The sequence below is a fragment of the Humulus lupulus genome, chromosome X, assembly GCF_963169125.1.
Source record: "Humulus lupulus chromosome X, drHumLupu1.1, whole genome shotgun sequence".
In the NCBI taxonomy this organism is placed as follows: Eukaryota; Viridiplantae; Streptophyta; class Magnoliopsida; order Rosales; family Cannabaceae; genus Humulus; species Humulus lupulus.
In genome coordinates this window covers 102,344,751-102,362,143 of record NC_084802.1, presented here as the reverse complement: position 1 = coordinate 102,362,143, position 17,393 = coordinate 102,344,751, and positions in this window count along the sequence as shown.

Below are 17,393 nucleotides of genomic sequence, written 5' to 3'. Positions count from 1 at the left end.
ATAAACTTCCCCAGAACTTGGAAGTGAAAGTGGGGTCCCGATCTAACAGGATTGACCTTGGTGCTCCATGGAGGCGCACGATCTCTCTCACATAGAGATCTGCATACTGGTCAATTGTAAAAGTAGTCCTCACTGGTACGAAGTGAGCTGACTTGGTATATCGATCCACAATAGCCCATATTGAATCATGTTGGCCTAAAATCCTAGGTAACCCCACCACGAAATCCATCGTGATGTCTTCCCATTTCTACTCTGGGATATCCAGAGGTTGCAATAGCCCTGGTGGCCTCTGATGCTCAGCCTTGATCTGTTGACATGTTAAGCACCAGCTACATACTCCACTACATCCATTTTCATCTCAGGCCACCCATATAGTGATCTCCCATCCTGATACATCTTCGTGTTGCCTGGATGCAAAGAGTAAGGAGTAGTATGAGATTCATCCAGAATCGCTCACCTCAAAGCAGTGTCTAACGGAATACATATCCGACCTTTATATCTCAACAAACCGATGTCTGACACTTAATAATCTCTGGACACTCCAGCCAAAACATCCTCTCTGATCTTGGTCATCTGTGGATCACCCAACTGACTTTCCTTGATTCTCTCCAACAGCATAGACTGTAGCGTAATGTTGGCCCACTGGCCCACCAGTAATTCTATATCAACTCTGGTCATATCCTCTGCTAATTCTCTAGATATCAGCCTCGCACTAAAAATCTGTCCCGGACCCTTCTGACTTAAAGCATCTGCTCCCATGTTGGCCTTTCTTGGATGATACAGAATCTCACAATCATAATCTTTTACTAACTTCAGCCAATGCCTTTGTCTCATGTTCAGGTCTTTCTGTGTGAAAAAGTACTTCAGGCTTTTGTGGTCAGTATAAATCTCACACTTCTCCCCATAAAGGTAATGTCTCCATACCTTTAATGCAAAGACCACAGCCGCCAACTCTAAATCATGAGTAGGATATCTCTGTTCATACTCCTTCAGCTGACATGAGGCATAAGCAATCACCTTTCTTGAATGCATCAAAACACAACCCAAACCCTAATGTGAGGCATCACGGTATGTCACAAACTTCTCCTGATCTGTAGGAGCGGAGCTGTAATCAACCTTTGTTTCCCGAAAGTTGTTCTCACACTTGTCTGACCATACAAACTTATGATTCTTGTGTGTCAGCTCAGTCAATGAAGTAGCAATCTTTGAGAAACCTTCCACAAAACGTCTGTAATAACCTGTCAATCCAAGGAAAATCCTAACTTCAAAAGCATTCTTTGGCCTTGGCCAATCTCTAACTGCCTCAATCTTGGCTGGATCCACTTTAATCCCCTCCTTACTAACAATGTGCCCAAGGAAAGTTACCTGAGATAACCAGAATTCACACTTCTTGAACTTTGCAAACAATATGTGTTCCCTCAGTCTCTGTAGAACCAACCTAAGATGTTGCTCATGCTCTGACTCTGACTGAGAATAAACCAGAATATCATCGATGAAGATGATCACAAATTGGTTCAAATAATCCTTGAACACTTTGTTCATCAAACCCAGTTTAGTAGGATTTGAGGTCCCAGAGACTAGAATAATATTTAGAAGTACTTATTTGGTTTAAGGCTTGATGGATTGTTGTTATGGATGCGTTGTGACTAGGTTTACATCAAAGCTCAGATTAGGGGATCATGTTCTAGATCGCATTAATCTGTCAGCTCGGGACACAGGTAAGAAAACTGTTGGTGCTCGTAGAGCAAGGCATGGCCCTATTATTTGTGTTTCAGGGTGTGGCCCCTATATTTGTGTTTAATGTATGTGTGAATACTTGTAAATATTATGCCATGTTATGCATGCTTATGAATGAATGGCGAGGGCTGAGGACGGCAAAGGACTGAGAACGACAAAGGCCGAGATCAGCGTTAAGCACGCTGAGTGCAGGCCGCTACGTTGAGACCCTCCAAGGATGCTGTATCCACCCGTTCGGTGAGGACCACAAACCCAGGGCCTTGTAAAGAAACTGGGTCGGCGTAGGCCACTATGTTGTGTTGACTGTTTTGCTCTATTTTATTGGATTATTATGTAATTTGTTATGCGTTGGGTTTTCATGTTGGGATTCGGCTCACGAGTGCTCTATGGTATAGGTAAGGGCAAGGGAAAGGTTCACCAACCATGAGTTGGAGAGCGTGAAGCGCGTGTACATGTTCGGCCTACCTGGCTGCCACGACCAGGGTCATTTTAGGAATATATTGTATTGATTTGCTTTGTCGCTTAGGTCGACTGCATCTACATTTTGAGTTGTAATACACTTTCAAAACAATATTTTGGGATCCAAAATGTATAATTTTTATGATTTTAATGAATGTCCCAAATCTTTATATCCAATGTTATCAAATAAGTCCTTATTTCACATTAATCACACTCTTAACCTAAAACCTTGATTAGGAAGCTAATGGCACATTTATAATTCAATGGGTAACGACTCTGAGGTAGTAGGGCGTTACAGAATCTACAAGTGTCTATTTGGCACTTTTCCATGATATAACTCCCCCAGCTAACAAATAAATATAGTCTGATGAAGACTTTCTGCTATCTTGGCACCAAGCGAAATCAAAATTAGAATACCCTATGACCTTCAAATGAATTGATTTCCTATATGTGAGCATGTAATCTTTTGTTCTCTGAAGATTCCTCATAACCTTCTTGGATGCTATCCAATGGTTCATACCATGGTTGCTTAAATATCTTCCTAACATCCTAACAATGTATGTAATATCTGGACGTGTACAAACTTGAGCATACATCAAGCTCCCAACAATTGATGCATAGGAGATCTTTTTCATTTGCTGAATTTAAAGGTTACTTTTAGGGCACTAACTAAGACTGAATTTTTCTCCTTTAGCAATAGGGGTATGACCTTGTCTGCAATCTTGCATGCCAAATCTTTTGAGTACTTTATCAATATAGTTCTTTTGTGATAATCCAATAATACCCTGAGAACGGTCTTGATGCATTTGAATTTCCAATAAAAGAGGCATCCCCAAGATCTTTCATCTCAAAATGCTTAGACAGAAATTTCTTGGTTTCGTGCAATAAGCCTATATTGTTAGTGGCAAGCAATATGTCATCGACATATAAAACCAGGAATATATACTTACTCCCACTAAACATGTGACATACACAATCATCAACAACATTCATCTCAAAACCAAACGAGACAATTATTTGATAAAATTTGTGATACCATTGACGAGAAGTCTGCTTGAATCCATAGATAGATTTTGTTAATTTGCAACCATATTCTTTGGGTCTCCTGACACAAAGTTTTTTGGTTGCACTATATAAATTGTCTCATCAATGTCACCATTGAGAAACACAGTCTTAACATTCATCTATTATATCTTGAGATTAAGATGAGCAACAAGTGCCATAAATGTCCTGAAAGAGTATTTCGATGAAACTGGAGAGAAAGTCTCTGTATAATCATTTCCTTCTTTCTGGGTACTACCTTTAGCTACAAGACGCACCTCATACCTCTCCACATTCCCATTCACATCCCTCTTGGTTTTAAATATCAATTTACAACCAATTGGTTTTGCACCTTTCGATAATGGGACAAGTTCCCAAACTTTATTGTCTTGCATAGACTTATACTCTTCTTTCATGGCATCAATCCACTTTTGAGAGTTAGAACTTTGCATGGTCTGATGAAAGTTGATTGGATCATCTTCCATCATTCCATTGTCATCCTCATGTTCTTGAAGAAATACAGCATAATCATCTAAAATAGTATTTTCTTTTTTCTCTTGTGGACCTTCTTAATGGCACTGGTTGTTGAGGTTGTTGAATTTGTCCTTCTAGAACAATTACCTCATCTTGATTTCAACATTGTCTTGTTGAGATTATGGATTCACTTGTTGATAAATGACGGGTGTAGGAACCTGAACATTGTCAAAAATGATAGTAGGAATTGAGTTTGAATTTAATTTCTCCTCAAAAGCAATGTCTCTAACTTTATTTCTCCCCCCAAACTCAACATCCTGAAAAAATGTTGCAGTTCCCGTCTCAAAAATGTAATGCCCCGGATTCCCTATTATGGTTTAATGGCTGGATTAGTAGGCCGGGAGGGCCATAACTGTTTAATTATGCCATTAAATGTGTTTATGCATGTTTATGAGGATTATATTATAATATGATGTTAAATGCATGCATGTGAGTCCACATCTGTTTATAGGGGTGTTTTGGTAATTTGGCCAGTTGAGGGTATAATTGAATACTTGTTTGCATGTCAATGATATATTGTGAGACCACATTATAATGTGGATTTGTTCGAGCTATTCGGCATGAGACGATCTTTAAATATTAAAGTAGCGGTTTAGTCATAACGGGATTAAGTACGAGGCTCGGGGTGAGTCTTGGGATGTTTTAACGATTAGAACGTTGCCGGGAGTTAAAGGGTAACGGGGTATGAATTATTGGTGTTTGAGAATATTGAGATTAGCGGGAGTTGGAGAGCGTTAATTATGATTAACGAAATAGGTGAAAGATGACGATTTTACCCTTGGGGAGACTTTAGAAGCTTTAAATGACCTAGGGGCATTAAGGTCATTTTGCTTGGGTTATATATGTTTCAAGTGGCTGTAGAAGGTTATAGAACAAAAACAGAGCAGCTTCTTCTCCTTCCCGTACATCTTTTCCTCTCTATCTTTCCTTGAGGATTTTGGTCCCAAATTGAGGTGGCAAGCTAGGAAATCAAAGCTTGGAGGTTGTAGACTTAATTCATCTACTAAGGAGGATACAAACTAGTTGGAGGTAAGGAATTGTCCATGAACTTCATGTGTTACTCTGTTTTCCTTTTAGTTTTCAGCTTATGGTTTTGATGTAGAAAGTTGGAATCAAGGGGAGTTTTTGTGTATGTTTGATTGGGTTCTGGTGAGGAGGTGATGTAGATGAGGTTTAGGGGTTGAATTGGATGTTTTGGTAAGGTTTAGGATGTGTTTGGAAGGTTGGTTTCAAGAGGAATCGCAAGGAGGGAGTTTCAGTGCAGCTGCTGGTCTGAAGCTGGCGCCCCAGCGCCAGTCCTAGCACCCCAGCGCTATTCAGGGCAGAGAGCAGCCCTCTTTGTTTCTGGGGCAGCGCCCCAGTGCTGGTGGGTGGTGCCTAGGCGCTAGGTCAGTTTCAGGATGTGTTGTTTTTGGGGCTCGAGATGGTTTCTAAGGCTCGGGGGTTGGTTCCTTTGGCCCTTTTGAGTAGTTTGAGAGTACCGAGAGTGGGGGATTGGTCCCGGGAGTGTGGTTTAGATTGTGAACAATTCATTGATTTACTTTAATAATGGTTTCTAATTGGTTATGATTAGGTAACCGCTAAGGAATCTAAAGGTTGATCGTTCTCAAGGGTCGTTCATATAATAATTCTCACTCGAACCAGAGGTAAGAAAACGGTGTATGAATACAGTTGCACCCTGTATAGGTATATGACATGCATGGTTTGATATTGGAGCATGTTGGTTGATATATGTGGACGTGGATTGCATATTAAATGCTGATGTACGCTGTTTTACCTGTTAAAGACACTAACTAGTCAGGGATCGACTCTAAAGTCGAGAAACACGCATTGAATGGCTCTATAGCATTAATGCGGGACCGACCCTAAGGTTGAAGAACTTATAAGCACTTGCCTGGTCTACGACCAGATGACTATAGCCAAGGTATATGACCCCGGTGACCGTTTGTCACGTGGCTAGGGGACGTTGTCCATAGTTTCGACTCTAGAGTCGTGGGGAAGGTTATGTTGGTGACCAATCACCATGCACCTGTCCTAAACAAACTTATGAAAGGATCACTTATCGGTTAAGCCCTGGTGACCCTATCGTCACATGGCTAGAGGGAGTGATGCTCACTATTGTGACTTTTGGCTATTGTCACCTATTTGTTGGACTGATAGTCCTGAATGGTTATCATGATCGTTGTTGATATTATATCATGCTTTACTGTGTTTTCTTGCTGGGCCTTGGCTCATGGGTGCTATGTGGTGCAGGTAAAGGGAAGGAAAAGCTTAACCAACCCTGAGAGGAGAGCTTGGGCGATGTGATGTACATACAGGGCCGCTTGACCGCCACGGTCAAGGAGTTCTCAGAGGGACTAGGGGTTTACCCTATTTTTGCCGCTTAGGCCGGCGGGGATTGTAAATTTGAAACTGTAGCGACTCTTTTGTATTACAAATTACTTGTAAACATTTTAAAAGGCTCATGAGCAGTTTATTTACTTAGTAAAATGTATCATTTCCTTTTTACTGGTTTTTCACCTTAACCTAATAATAGCACCTAGATCACGTTTTTAACCAAAGGACTCGGGTAGTGGGTCAAATTTCCGGTTCACTGTTCACCGTAACTGTTCTGGGGTAACCAGGGCGTTACAAAAAATATTTCTAAGTGTGGGATCATAAAACTTGTAACGCCTAGATCGCTCAGAATAACCAATAAAGTAGATGCTCATAGTTTTGGAGTCCGATTTTTTTTCATATGGCCTATAAGGCCTTGCCTCAGGTGGACATCCCCAAATGTGAAAGTGCTTCAGACTAGGCTTTCGACTTGTCCAAAGCTCATAAGGCATTTTCAAGCCACTTTATTTGGTACTCTATTCAGAATGTAAGCTGATGACTTTAATGCTTCTCCCTAGAGGGACTCATGTACGGTAGAATGAGCAATCATGCTTCTTCCATATCCTTAAGAGTCCTATTTCGTCTTTCTGCAACATTGTTCATGCTAGGTGATCTTGGCATGGTGTACTGTGGGAAAATACCGCATTCCTCTAGGAATTTAACAAATGGTTATGGACGTTGTTCGCCTGAGCCATCATATCTATCGTAGTACTCACCACCATGATCAGATCTAGCATTTTTAATCCTTTTGTTGAGTTGATTCTCAACTTCAGCTTTATAAGCTTTGAACATGTCCAGAGATTGAGACTTTTCATGAATGAGATATAGGTACCCATAACGTGCGTAATCGTCTATGAATGATATAAAATATTGTTGACCATTCTAGGACGCTGTAGGGAATGACCCACAAATATCTGTATGAATCAATTCTAAGACATCTGAAGATCTATTGGCACATATTCTCTTAGTTTTGGTCTATTTTCTCTTGATACAATCTACGCAAACATCAAAGTCTGTGAAGTCAAGGGACTCTAAAATTCCATCAGACACAAGGCGCTCAACTCTAACTTTTGAGATATGACCTAAGCGCTTATGCCATAATGACACATAATTTTCATTATTTAATTTGCGTCTAGTACCATGTGATTCCACATGCAAGGTTTCATTATAGGATGCAATTGTTTCTAGAAAATAAAGGTTGTCATAAGCATTCAAGTAACCAGTTCCAACAACATTTGAATTTAAAGTTAAACTAAACTAATTGTTTCCAAATGAACAACAAAATCCAAATTTGTCCAACAAAGAAATAGAAACCAAACTCTGTCTAAAAGACGATACAACAAAAGTGTCTTTCAAATCCAAATAAAAAACAGTCCCTAACAACAACCTAAAATTCCCAATTGCTTCCACTTCCATAAATTTTCCATTGCCCACGAAGATGTGTCTTTCACCATCACTTGGCTTTCGGTAGCTCAGAAAACCCTGCATAGAAACAGTTATGTGAGTAGTAGCACCAGAATCTATCCACCAAGTGTTTCTAGGTACAGAAACTAAATTAACCTCAGAACATACCAAAGTAAGAATCATACCTTTCTTTGCATGCCATGCATGATACTTGGTACATTATTTATTCACATGTCTAGGCTTATTGCAAAGAAACAACCCTTTGAATATTGTTGTTGTTTCTTTTGGGTTGGACCCTTAGCAGTTTCATTCTCATATTTCCTTTTCTTGCCCTTATCCTTAGGGGCACTGGCTAAGTGAGCACTTTCAGTCGTGTCCTTTTTCAACCTTTCTTCCTCTTGCACACAATGATAAATGAGCTCATTAAGAGTTCATTTCTCCTTTTGACAGTTGTAACTAATTTTAAATTGGTTAAACTATTCAGGAAGCGTTAACAAAACCCACTACTACAAAACTGGGCTTTCCCGACACCCAACCACGACAGTTAACTCTGTGGATGCCAAAAATCTACCAAGGAAAAAAATCTCTGATCCCTGGTTGAAACACATGGCTAAGGGTCACTTAGTCCTGCTATCAGGCTCAGGTCTAAAGGTCTCACTAGACCACATTCTAGCCACCATTCCCAAGTGCCCTGCAGGTCTCTGAAGATTTGAAGGCTCATGACACCCTTGTGTGTCTCGCGCCCCTAGGCCTTGCGAGGCCCCCGCTTTGCACCCAAGTGTCAGGCGTCCATGTGCCTCGCAAGTCCCTTGCCTGGTTGAAGACCCGAGTTCCAAGCTCTTAGGAGTCTTGCTCCCATGTAGCTCACGAGGCCTTCGCTGCGTTGCCAGAGCGTCTCATCAAGGGCCCCGTGCCAAAGGCATCGCACCACGGTCTCGCGCGCCCATTTCAGCACCTTGCGAGACGTTGAGGCCTTGCATAGCGAGGCACACCTCACCTCACCCAGAAGCCTCTGTGCCATGGTGTCGCATGCCTGTGCCGCGTGCCAGCACCTTGCCTCGCCCAGGTGCCTCCATGCTGTGATGCCAGCTCCTCACGTGTCGATGCCAACACCTCGCGAGACGTTGAGGCCTAGCATAGTGAGGTGCACCTCGCCTTGCCCAGGAGCCTATGTGCTGTGGTGTCGCATGCCCGTGCTGCGCACGAGCACCTCGCCTCGCCCAGGTGCCTTCGTGCCGTGGTGTCACGTACCCGTGCGGCACGCCAGCACCTCACCTCGCCCAGGTGCCTCCATGTCGTGATGTTGACTGTACAACTTGCAAACATGAGGGTGCACCGGGTCTTGGTTGACAATGGAAGCTCCGTAGACATCCTGTATTGCCCAGCTTTAGAAAAGATAGGACTGAACATCAGGCACCTAAATCCCTACAATACCTCCCTATATGTATTTACAGAAGACTCGACACAGCCCCTGGGTACAATTGAGTTGGCCCTCACCATGGGAGAACTGCCCAGAAAGACCATTGTAATGACAAACTTCGTCGTAGTAAGCTATTCCTCGGTGTTCAACGCGATATTAGGGAGACCTTCCCTGAGAGAATTGAAAGCGATAACCTCGGTATACCACTTGGCCATAAAATTCCCAACTTCTGGGGGAGTAGCGAGCATGGAAGGGGAGCAGAAAGGGGCAAAGGAATGTTATAACATGTCCCTCCGCACAATCATGAAACTGCTAGAACCAATGGCGATGGTAGTACATGGGAACGCAAACCCGCGTGAGTTCAATCCCAAAGTTACTAAGGCGATCAAAATAGATGGTGTGCGTACCTGCTTAAGAGGGAGCATTAGGTAAAGCTCTGCTTTTAGTGTGATAAATCAAAAGGGTTACCATAGTTAGTCCCCCGACATAGTTGTGAGTCCTCCCCTCAAAAGCAGCTATAGATTAAAGGAGTAACCTAGATGCTCTGATATGAAGTAAAAACAATGTTTCCTATGTACTCTAATTATTTCTAATGAATATGTTTTTTTTATTGGCATGATACCCTCCTCATTTACATGAGCACATATCTAACTCTTGTGTACCTATCACCAATTGGAATTATCAAAGTGGATGAGCAAAATGATCAAAGTGCCCGACGAGATAAATCTCGCCAACCACTTGGGGGGCAGAGTACACAGCCAAAAAGGGTCCTAAAAGAGACCCTTATAAAAAATAAAATAAAATAAAAAAAGAGGAAATAAGGAAGAAAACCTTGCAAGGAATCTCTCGAGTTCGCAAGGATTAGCTACCCTTGTGAACATCAAGAGGGTCAAAAGGTCCTACAGGAAGAGCCTCCTAATAAAGGTTGATACCTCCATGAGAGGAAAGGCCTTAGGAAGAGCATCCACCAATAAGCCTAGAGCGGCCACCAAGCCGTCTAGCCAAAAATGGACCTAAAAGAGATTTGTCAAAAGGTCCTACAGGAAGAGCGTCCTAATAAAGGTTGATACCTCCACGAGAGGAAAGACCTCAGGAAGAGCATCCATCAATAAGACTAGAGCGGCCACTAAGCCGTCTAGCCAAAAAAGGGTCCTAAAAGAGACCCTTGCAAAAATAGTACTATGCATAATGATGAGAAGGACGCTTCTCGCAAGAAATAACAAGCGCGCAAAAAAATATATAAAAGGATAGCGAGAACCCAAAGGGTCAACATATCCCTACAAGTAATCAAGGTGCACCAACAGACACGAATCACACGCAGTAGAGGAGTCCCAAAGGGAACCCTTTCAACATAAAGCTATTTGACCATGAGGACTTGCAAAAGCTCCTCATACGAAATAAAATAAAATAATGGCTTCTTAAAGTCTCACACCAATGAGAGAAGGAGGCAAGCGTCACCAGGTGAGAAGGTCTCGCTGCGCGAGACCATTTTTCATAGCGAGGTCTTCATCAACCAATAGTGTTGAATGACATCTTTTGATGCCTTATATGCCTCCAAGTATAATGCAAGTATCGCAGTCACAAAAAAGATAACAAACAAAGGCCTCCACGTGTTGACAGATGAAGGTTGAAGACTTGGAGGCAAGAAGGAAGGTCACCCTTGGCTCGATGCCCCCGAATAACTCAGTTTGTGTCCTCGCATTACAATGCTTAGTCCTTTTCATCTAGCACCTGATCATGCCCTCCAAAGCCTATTCTCGAGTGCCATACGATTTCATCTATTTTTAGTCATCCCGAGAGATCTCACGAAATAATAACAACATGCCATGATGCTCGACAACTCCTGCAAAGGTAATGCATGCCTGGATATCGATTAGTTGTCTTTCCACTCACGTGACCATGACAGCCCAAAGTGTGCCACCATTGTCACTAGCATCACAAACTTCGTTGAAAAATTCTCACCGTCAACAACTTGGTTTACAAGAAATCACACAACAGTACCACCAGAGCATAGTAAGTGTAGCATTATAACGAGTCATCAAGGATGCCTAAAGACCTCCTTATAGACTGGGAGGCAAGTGTGGATGCCAAAAATCCACCAAGAAAAAAAATCTATGATCCTTAGTTGAAATACATGGCTAAGGGTCACTTAGTCCTACTATCAGGCTCAGGCCTAAAGGTCTCACTAGACCATTCTCTAGCCACCATTCCCAAGTGCCCTGCAGGTCTCTGAAGATTCGAAGGCTCATGACACCCTTGTGTGTCTCGTCCCCTAGGCCTTGCAAGGCCCCCACCTCGTACCCAGGTGTCGGGCGTCCATGTGCCTCACAAGACCCGAGTGCCAAGCTCTTAGGAGTCTTGCTCCCATGCGACTCACGAGGCCTCTGCCTAGCTGAACACCAAAGTGTCTCATCAAGGGCCCCGCGCCAAAGGCCTCGCACCATGGTCCCGCACGCCCATGTCAGCACCTCGCGAGACGTTGACTTGCCTCGCCTAGGAGCCTCCGTGTTGTGGTGTTGTATGCCTGTGCCATGCGCCAGCACCTCGCCTCGCCCAGGTGCCTCCATGTCGTGATGCCAGTGCCTCGTGCGCCCATGCCAACACCTCGCGAGACATTGAGGCCTAGCATAGCGTGGCACACCTCGCGTCGCCCAGGAGCCTCGGTGTTGTGGTGTCGCATGCCCGTGCCACGCGCCAGTACTGAGCCTCGCCCAGGTGCCCCTGTGCCGTGGTCTCGCGTACCTGTGCCGCGCGCCAGCACCTCGCTTCGTCCAAGTGCCTCCATGCCGTGATGTCAGCACCTCGCACCTGGAGGATGTCCCGCGTCTCAAAGGGGCCTCGTGCCAAGGGGGTCTTGCGCATGGGGGCTGCAGGGCAATGGTCTCGCAAAGTGAGACTCTCATCTCACACATGGTCACATTGTCTCATCACATACGCAGCAAGCCTTGTTGAAGAGGCCTTAACTATCTCCCTGATATAAGTGCCACCAACGAGGCGGGTCTCATGAGATGTAGAGTCAAGGACCTCTTGAACATGCGTTCAAGGAAGGTTAGGGAAGGCCTCACAATGATTCGGTATGAATCAGGAAAGGTACGGAATACACTTACAAGCCAAGAGGAGTTAGAGTATGAACACGGTGTCCACGCCAAACAAGTAGTTGTTGTAATAGACGGGTACATGGTAAGGACTCCCTCAACATGCTTATGAGGTCCATACCCAACAAGTAGTGAAGGTATAATATGGTACCAAGGCAGGAGTACTTTTGCAGACACCTGACACGTACTAAAGTCGACCACCACTCCTCTGACACCACTATAACCTATGATACTACTCTAATGGTGTACTCGTGTACTATTTTGTCCCCAAGGACCACCATGTATAAGGGGCCATTAGGTCCCAACTATAAATAGACCTTCACTCCTCAGAATAGAGGGTTGGAAAATTCATTGTATACGTAGGCTATTAAGCAATATTTGAATGTTTACTCCATTGTTGATTTGCATTTATTTTTACTTAAGTCTATACTAAGTTCTGATCTAGCTATCTCCATACTTACCTTTGAGTTTTCTGACCTAACATCGTTGACGAGTTCTCACCGTCAACAAACTCCATTGACTGTCGTAATTGCTTAGCGCGACTCTACACCGATAGTTAAAAACTGTAGGCATAGGGATCAATGCCGACAGTTAAAATCTGACGTCATTGCTTTCGACAGTTAAAAACTGTCGTTATTGACCCCAACGCCGACAGTTAATTTTAGACCAACATCAACAGCTAAATATTGTCGCTATTGATCCCAACGATGACAATTATTTTGAGACCAATGCCGACAACTAAAATTTGTCGCTATTGACCCCAACGCTGACAATCAATAAAAGCCCAACACCGACAGTTATAACATGTCGCCAAAATCCAAATAAAAAAACCTAAAAATATAATTAACGAAATATAATTTAAAAAATAAACTAAATTATGTAAATACATTTATGAAAATATGTAGTAATTAACAACTTTTAAAACTAAATTTTGAATATATATTAATAAAAATATGTATTAATCTTTTTTTTTTTGACAAAAAAGTATGTATTAATCTTCTAATATATAATATATTATGTATTTTAAGAAGAGTTACAAATGTTATATTACAATAAGCGGTAGGCAGAAAATTTTGGGCCCTTTCTTTTTTTTTTTTTTTTTTGAGGAATTTACATGAAATATGGGAAAATTCAATAAAATTTGATATATATGGCTTTTTTTTGTGTGTGCATTTTTTATGGTTTTTTTTTGTTGTTTAACTTTTTATGGGTTTTGTTTTCCCATATTTATCAAATAAATTATTTTGTATCTCATATTTTATTGTATAAGTTTATTTATTCTATCTAGGAATTTTTGTGAGGGAATTTCAGTCTTTTTAAGTATTATTATTATTATTTTTATTATTTTGGGAAACAATTTTTGTAAGAAAATCATAATTCAGTAGTTGTTTCTTATGCATTCATGTGAATTTTTGTGAGGGCTTTTCAGTCATTTTAAGTATTATTATTATTTTATTTTTTTTGGAAAATAATTTTTGTAAGAAAATTAATACTCAATATTTTTATCTTATGCATGCAGGTACTCAAGTACCTATATTTTCTATTGTTTTTTTTATCTTCATTATCACGTTTTTCTTCATTTTATCATTATATTTTATTCAACAATTTTTGTTTTGATATTTGTTCTCAATTTTCTTTTTGTTTTAGGGTTTTTTTAAGTTTATCGTTGTGGATTTTGTGCCTTCTGTGTGTGTCTTCATCTCGGTGAGTACCTGGTTTCAGGTGTGTATTTATAGATTGCTTCAGTATCACGTTTTTTGTATATCGTTTAGTTCGCAATTTTTTCTTTCCTTCAGCATTTGATTCTTTGTGTTGATTTCTTCTTTTTGTTCTTTTTTTTAGGGTTTTATAAGTTTCTCGTTGTAGATTTGTGCCTCTTTGTGGTGTTTTCGTCTCGGTGAGTACCCGGTTTCAGGGTTTATTTTTTAATTTTTTTAATGTATATTTACTATTAATTTTTCTTTGTATTATCTATTTTCTGTCGTGGGTGGTTGTTTTTTAATCTGTGTTAATGGTGGATTTTGTTTTTGGTGCACAATTTTATCGTTAGTTTTTTAGTGGGGGTTTTGTCAGTTTTTGATCAGTTTTTTTTTTGGGAAGTTTATGGGTAGTAATTTGTAATTTGTGCTCTATATATATGTATATCTATTATTATTTTTCATTTGTGTTGTTTGTTTTTTTTATGCAGTGCATTGTCTATTTTAAATTTGAAAGTTGTGTCATGGATCACTCTGGTGAAGTTGGTGGTGTTTCTGGTTCTGAGAAGAAAATTTCTGGTATAGTAGAGGATGAATCGAAGAATGTAGGGGATGATATTGGCGAGATTCTTCCTCGAAGGAGTAACGTTACACATTTGAAGTCTGTTGCAAGGAAGAAGAGTAAATCCCCTTCCACTGTTAAACAAACGAAGGATTCGTGTGCATCTGGTAGTAAGGATGCTGGAGATGATTCTCATGAGACTCTGCATGTTGTGGTATGTGTTTATTTTTTTAAGTATAATAATAAAAAATTGTTCATCTGTTTATGTTACTGTTATTGTGTTTCACATTCGGTGGATTGTGTTTGTTTTATTTTTTTATGGTTGTGTATCTGGTTTCTTGTAGATATGTAGTTAATTTGCATAATGTTCATTTTTGTTTGTGTTTGTTTTATTTTTATTGTTGTGTTTTTTTTTTGTTAAACTGTTTTGTTTTCTTTGTACCTGGTTACATGTGTAACTGGTTACTTGCAGATAACAGTGGAAGATTTTGCTTAATGAGTTTGTAACTGGTTACCTTAGTGAATGAATTGTTTTTTTTTTTATATATATATTTCAACCATACAAAGTTAAAGATATATAACTGGTTTTATAAATGTAAAGTACTTATCAATTTTTTATGTTTATATTTTTTGAAACTGGTTACATGTTTAATTGTTTTGTTTTTTTCTTCTGCAGGCTCATTTAAAGATAAATCCCTCCAAGAGTTTTGGTAGTAAGGTTCAACATTTTAATGACAAGAGTGTCATTAATGACTTGAAAACTAAGTTGACCAAAAGTCAGAAATCATTGTTTAAGAAGACGCCATTTGGGCTCTTTTTAGAAGTATGTGATATTCATTTCCAAACTCAACTTGCCCAGCTTGTGTTGTTGAGAGAGGTGTCTCACAAGAGGGAGGAAGAGGAAATGTGGTTTAAGCTTGGTCGTAGAGTTTGTAGGTTTTCTGTTGAAGAGTTTGCCCTAGTTACGGATCTTAAATGTGATGGTGATTTTGATTTAAGTCGTTTTCAAAAAAAGAAAGTTTTCTTTAAGAAAAAAATATTTGGTCGTTTTGTTGGTAAGGTGTCAAAGTCTGAATTACGAAATGCTTTCATTAGTAAGGATTTAGTTGATGATGATGATGTTGTCAAATTGGGTATAGTTCATATCTTAGTTAACTATTTGTACGGCTATACTAGTGAGAAGTTGGTTGATGATTTCTTTTTTGAGATGGTTGATCGAGATATTTCTGAATTAGCAAATATTAGTTTTGGGAAGTTGGTATGGGATAGGAGTTTTCATTATTTGAAAATTGCTTTGAAGGGTGGAAATAAAATCTTTGATGGAGTTTTCGTTGATGGGAAGGTTGGCCTTCGCCCTTACAAACTTCTTGGTTTTCCGATTGCTTTTCTTGTTTGGATATATGAATGTATATCTGAGTTGAGTCCTGAGTTTTGCCAACGGGTTGGGAAAAAATATCCACGTTTGTTGAATTGGAAGAGTACTGATAATGCCTTCTATTCAAACTTGGTGGCAAAGATTTTCAACAATCAAAAGGTATAATATTTTTGTTTTGTAACTGGTTACTTGCTAAATTTGTTTTATTCATTTTAGGATTTTTGTTTGTGTACCTGGTTTCAGTTGATGGTAACCAATTTTTTGTTTTTATATATATATATTTTTAATTTATTCAGTTGACTATCTTGAATGTCTATCCATCTTCTGAGGAGAGGAAGAAACCGGCAGTGAAGAAGTTTAAGTTTGAGCCTTTATACTTGCTGAAGGTATGTGCTGAAGATGGAGATAGTAGTTCGGGTACCCAGGTACTGGTTAGTTTTGTTGTTTGTTTTAGTTAAAAAAAATATTATTTTGTTTTGAAATTTATAGGTTTCTTTTTATATTTATTTTTTGTTGTTTTGTAAATTATTTTATTATGTTTTTCCAGGTTGATAGTGAAAAGTTGAGATTGATTTGTGAATCAATCTCATCAATAAAAGCGAGCCACGGATCTATTATTAGTGATATTGCAGTTATGAGATCTAAGTTCATGGGGAAACTCAGTGATTTGTGTGCAATGATTGCAAAAATTGTTGCAAAAAATTCTGAAAAAGTTGCAAGTTCTAGTGATGAAAGTGCTGGATATAATAAAGGGGAAAAGCCAGCTGATTTTGATAATGTTTCCAGTCCTATTTCTGATGATTCTAAGGTAAATTGTTTGTTTTTATGCTTTATTGTTTTTTTTAACCATTTTTTGTTGTAACCAGATTGTTTTTTTTTTTTTTGTCTAGGATTGTGGGATGGATTCAGGTGAAGATTTTGATGGTAGTAAGGTAACTGGTTTATGTTTCTTAATAGTATGTTGTGTTTTTGCTAGTTTATTAGTGTAACCAGTTACTGGTGTAACCAGTTTCATTATTTATTTTAGGGTGTCGAGAAGGATTTAAATGAAAATTTTGATGCTGTTTATTCTGGGTTGGAGTTGTCAAATGTTGTGGGTGGAGATAAGGTTTTGAAATTTATTTTTGTTTCTGTTTTTTGTATTATTTTATTTAAAATTGAATTTGTTGTAATTGATTTTATTGTTCTTCATTATAGGATTTTTCAAAGAAGCCTGAGTTCAGTTCAGTTGGTTTAAGTTTTGAAGAAGTATATGTGGATCCAGAGATTTTGAATGTTATTGATAAAACTGTTAAGTATGCAGAAGGAGAAAGGAGATCTAGTGGGAGTAAGGATGATTGGAAAGTTGTGATGGTTGGTGATGTTGATGAAGTTCCTGTTGCTATTGAAAAGAGGGAGCCTAAACCTAGTGCTCATGTCAAATCTCCTTTTGTTACTGAGTTTGGTTCTTCTGAAGTAAAAGAAACTGTGAAGAGGAAGGGAGAAGAAGTGGTGATTGTTAGAGGATTGCTTCCATTTGAAGATGAAATTGGACAGAATGTTTCAAAGAATGAATGCCTGGATTATATTTCTTGGATTGAGGATAAAATGATTTTTAAAAATAAGTATGTTTTTTTTATATTTTGTTTAATATTATTATTCTTGATATTTAATTGTTTGTTAATATATATATATTTTGTTTTGAAGGAAGAAG